Source organism: Megascapheus bottae, chromosome 6 (genome assembly GCF_031878675.1).
Source record: "Megascapheus bottae isolate mThoBot1 chromosome 6, mThoBot2.hap1, whole genome shotgun sequence".
Taxonomy (NCBI): domain Eukaryota; kingdom Metazoa; phylum Chordata; class Mammalia; order Rodentia; family Geomyidae; genus Megascapheus; species Megascapheus bottae.
In genome coordinates, this window is record NC_143514.1 from 2343063 (window position 1) to 2348264 (window position 5202).

General features: G+C 45.3%; 1 pseudogene; it reads right to left on the bottom strand.

The window, feature by feature from the left end:
• Positions 1–2917: 2917 nt before the first annotated feature.
• Positions 2918–3412, bottom strand: LOC150061196 (small ribosomal subunit protein eS24 pseudogene; annotated as a pseudogene).
• Between the last annotated feature and the right edge of the window lie 1790 nt (positions 3413–5202).

The window sequence follows — 5202 nt, forward strand, 5'->3', positions numbered from 1 at the left end:
GTTCCAAGTGTATCATGTTCTCTTTGTCGTACGCAATGCCTGTATAATTCTTTGTTAGCATCTAGGACATTTGTCATGTAGTGTCTGCATCATCCGCAGCTGTATTATCATTGGCACAGTGTAATAAATGTGGGTCTCACTGTAGCAGATGTAACACTAAGCGCTCACCAAACCCTGTTTCCAGTTCCCTTTCCCACAGCTAGACAGGACACAGTAGTTCAGGGAACATGGACAGAAGTGGACAGGCATTTCTAGGCTGCCATCTTCACACTTCCAGGTGGTTCTTCCCACTTTCCTCCCTCCGCTTTCCTGAGGGAAGATGGCGCAGCCCTGAGTGATGAGTCCGCTGGTTCGGGGGTTCCTGACCTGCTCTGGGCTGTCAGCCTTCACATCAGGCTTAAGCCCTGCAGGACCGCACAGAGCCTGGGTGCCTGCCTCCCTCCACGCCCTACTTGAGGGCACTGGGCTTCGCTGGGACCAGGAAATTATTGTGGGGCCACTGAGATCTAGGGCTCGCTTCCATGGCAGTTGATTTCTGAGTAATGTCAACATGGCAGATCTCGATGCTTTAGAGAAGAGTTCAGATTCCTCTCCCTGCTGCAATGGTTCCCCAGACCTCATCCACTTCTAGGAAAGAAAAATCACAGTTTCCCAGAGAAAGAAGTGCCTCTTGGGTTTGGATGAGGACAGCTGGGGGCTGACATGTGGGTGTGGGCAAGGCGTCCTCCAGGGACAGACCTAAAGACTTTCAGGTGTGAAGTCCACAAGGCCCAGCAAGGAGTCTTCTGCTCTGGAACCTCAAATAGCCCCCCAAAAGGTCTGGGTGACTTAAAAAAAAAAATCTCAAGCATTGCTTTTAGAACTTAGCTGCTACCATAAAGGCCCTGCTGAAAATCCAGAAGGTAGTAAAATTACCTTTGTGAAGTTATAAAAGACAAATCACTTGAGAAGGAATGGCTCAGGACAGCAAGAACGTCCACCGCCCACTGCCTGCTGCAGGATTGGCTATCAGAGCTCTGTGGGGCTCAGCCCCTCCTCCCTGAGCTGTGGGGTTAGCACCTGTCTGTCCCCCGGGAACTCACGGACATGTATATGTGATCACTTGTTGAACCCAAAGATCAGAAGTGCCACAGGGGGAAGTCCTTAGAGGAACACTCACTGCCGGTCCTGAGGTCCTCAGAACTGGGTCACACTACCTGTCTTGTGTGGAGAATGGAGCAGGCATTACTGTCTATAATCTGATTAATCTGTAAGATAAATATTCCTCTGGATGTCTTCAGATGCTAATTATCCTTGCTCTGCTGTAAGTTACCAAAGCCACCGAATTATTCCTTGGGCCAGTGTCTGTACGATAGTGAGATGCTCGGTGTGTTGTGGATGTAGGGAAAGTTGGAACTGTCTGTCCAAGCTCCAACAGTATACTTGACATACATTCTTAGCTTCTAGTCCCCAGACCAGGAAGTCTCGTCCTGATTTAGTGTGAAGTGGAATACTGCTGTCGAGTCCAAGTTCAGTTTATTTTAAAACATTTTAAATTGAATAATCAAAGGATGGATACCACCTCTTGGAACCAAACCTGACACACAGGGATCCATTTCTGGAATAAAATTGAGTGATGGCTGTGTTGAGAGATGCCAGTGGGTGGATGTTTGTTTTCCATGATAGCCCAGGTATATAGCTCATTGTTCATCCCAGAGCGCAGAGACTGATTCGCTCATTGTCTCCTTCCCTGTGACGCCAGTACAGCTTCATCTCAGTGCTGTATCTCATTCATGCCACCAAGTCCAGCCCAAAGGTGACTTCTGAGCCACTTCCTCATCCCAGCACAGCTCCTGAATCCAACCCGAAGTCCTCAGCCCAGCACCCACTCCCGCTCCTCCAGGCCTCACTGCTGGCCAGGCAGCTGAGTTAAACTGGGTGAAGATTGCATTGTTATGCCAGGCCAAGAGCCCCTGCCACTGCCGTGGACACAAACCAAGTACTTCAGAGTTCCTATTCAGAATGTTTAAAACGCCACAGGTCACAGATTTCTCATAGAAAATTTCCATGATGGCTCATGTAGTAATCCTAGCTGCTAGAGACTGAGGATCAACCTTCAAAGTCGGCTCAGGCAGGAAAGTCTGTAAGACTTAGCTCCAATTAACCAACAAAAAAGCTGTTGCTGGAGGTGTGGCTTAAGTGGCAGAGCACCAGCTATGAATGGAATAATTTTCTGTCACAGTATAATTTCATTTCTGATAAGAGTTGGCCAATTAACTGGAACTTTTTCCAACAAATAAACGGTAAGGTCTTTACCTACCATTCTGCCATCTGATTCATATAAAGACACATGGGAGAAAGATGATGCAATCCAACAGGCTTTGCAGCAAATATTAAATCCCCAGAAGTGTGAGGTAAGTGGAAAACGCAAGACTGGTCCCTCAGGTGCATGTACTTTATCCACAAGTCTTGAGAGGTGGCAGAGAACTGTTTTCCCAAGTGGATTTTAGTTAAATGAGATATACTGGGTTTTGGAAGAATGGAGGCCTTAGGAAAACAGATACGAAGTTGGACCAAACTAAAAATTCCATCAGACACATTTGAGGTAAGAAATTGCAAGCTTGTGCCTTGTCTTTCCTACCCCCCCCCTCCCGCCTCCATCATAGAGCTTTGACTCAGGAACTAGGCACTGTCTCTGACCTTTTTTTACTCAAGCCTAGTATTCTACTTGGGCCACACTTCCACTGCCACTTCCAGCCTTTGGCTGGTTAACTAAAGATAAGAGTCTCACAGACTTATCTTAGAACTACGCTCATCAGATCTGCCTCAAGTAGCTAGGATCATAGGTGTGAGCCACCCGAGCCTGCCAAAGTACTCACTTCTTTTATTACAATTTGTTTTGTTTTGTTTTATTTTTTTTAACTATTAATCCCTCTGAAAAATCCATCATCACTGCAGGTCAAGTCATTGCAGGATCTTCATTCCTTTGGCTTTTTGCCAGCTCCAACATGGGCTTTGACAGTACCTCTGACTTTCTTCATTCTGTTTTTGCGTTCCTTTCGCTGTTTCCTGGAGGTCTTTTTCTTTTCATACAGACCATGTCTTGCAAGTCTGTGTTTGGGTTCATTTTTCGTTGCATAATCCAAGGAATCATAAATCATGCCAAAGCCAGTTGTCTGGCCACCACCAAAATGGGTTCTGAATCCAAATACAAAGACGACATCGGGTGTGGTCTTATACATTTTGGCAAGTTTTTCCCGGATTTCTGTCTTAGGTACTGTTGCCTTTCCAGGGCGAAGGACATCAATAACCATCTGCTTCCTCTGAAGTAGTCGTTTGGTCATGAACTTCCTGGTGCGAATAGTTACTCATTCATAATGGCGGCAGACCTTCAGACAGCCAGGGAGGAAAAGAGACCTGCTCTTCACTGGCCAATCATATCACTCTTATTACAATTTTTAAATTAAAACTTCTTATTAACACTAAGTTTTTACATCATATTTTAAATGTTATGTCCTACAAACAAGTATTCAAAAAAATCTGTTTGCAACCACTGGCACATAAATTTGAGAACATAATTAAAATTAAGCTGTCAGATACATATTGATCTGTATATCAATAGGATATATATGTCTATAGAATATATATCCTATCATAGACCTATATGTCTTTGTATCTCTAAATTCATGTCAATGACCTGGAGTACCTGAGTATTCAGTCCTTGCTCTTGTGCTGTTTGGATCTAATATCCACATATCAAGAATACCATGCACCTTTTGTTCCTTTGGTCTTGACTTATCTCACTCAACATGATTCGCTCTAGATTCATCCACTTCCCAGCGAATGCCAGTATTTTAGCTTGTCTGGTGGCTATGTAGAATTCCATTGTATATATGTACCACATTTTTTTGCATCCATTCATCCGTAATGGGGCATCTGGGTTATTTCCATTGCTTGGCTATTGTGAATAGTGTAGAGATGAACATGGCTGAGCAGGTGTCCTTATCATATCCTGGGTTATGCTGCTCAGGGTAGATGCCCAGGAGTGATATAGCTGGGTCATAGGGAAGGTTTATGTTTAGTTTTTTGAGAAACCTCCAAACTGCCTTCCAGTGTGGGTGAACTAGTTTACAATCCCACCAGCAGTGCAGTAGGGTTCCCCTTTCTCCACAACCCCACCAGCATTTGTCATCTGAGTTTAGAATATTGGCCATACTGACTGAACACCCACTTCTTAAAGCATCTTACAATGCAAATTTCAATGGTGTTAATCCAGGCTGCATTTGTTGCTTTATAGGAAATCAAGAGCTGGGCGCTGGTAGCTCACTCCTGTAATCCTAGCTACTCATGGGGCTGTGATCTCAGGATTGCAGTTCAAAGCAGCCCAGGCACTTAAGTCTCTAAGAAAAGTGGGCGTGATGCTGTGGCTCAAGTGGTGCTAGCTTTGAGCTGAAGAGTTCAGGAACAGCGCTAAGGCCCAGAGATAAAGCCCCATGGCACACACACACACGCACACGCACACGCACAAACACACACAAAGAAAAAAAAGAAAAAATCAAGAATCCCTAGAGAGCACATAAAATATATAGTGAGGGCTGAGAAAGTGCTCTGTCTTCTCAGAATTCTCTAGCAACTAAGATGATGTCCTTCCGAGGGTCAGTGCTTCTAGGTCAGTTTGGAGGTGCACAAACACAAGCAAAGGAGCCCTAAATAATGAGACATGAGGAAGATGAAGCTGGCTTGAGCAGAACTGCAACAGATGTGTGTGATCTTTCAATATCGCGCCCCTGCATTAACTTTCTACTTGTCATCCCTACCTGCAAAGGGCAGCCTTCCAGAAGGAATGGGACAAGATCACTAGAAAATGCCCTCAAAAACGTCCTGGTAAAACTGGGCACTGGTGACTCACGCCTGTAACCTCACTATTCTGGGCTGAGATCTGAGGATTGAGGTTTGAAACATGAGGCTCATGACACAAGTAGTAGAGTGCCAGCCTTGAGTGGAAAAGTTCAGAGACGGCACTAGGCCTTGAGTTTACCCCCAAGAATAGCATGAAAAAAAAAATACATGCATGAGAAGGGAAGGAGTTAACTGAGCATCTCCTGTGACCTCTAAACTCTAGTGGCATGGCCCCTGCCAAACAGAAAGGTGGCCCCGTGGGGGAGCACAAACGTTGCCAATCCACCTTGACGAGAAAGGGATGAGGGAGACCAAAGCAGGTGC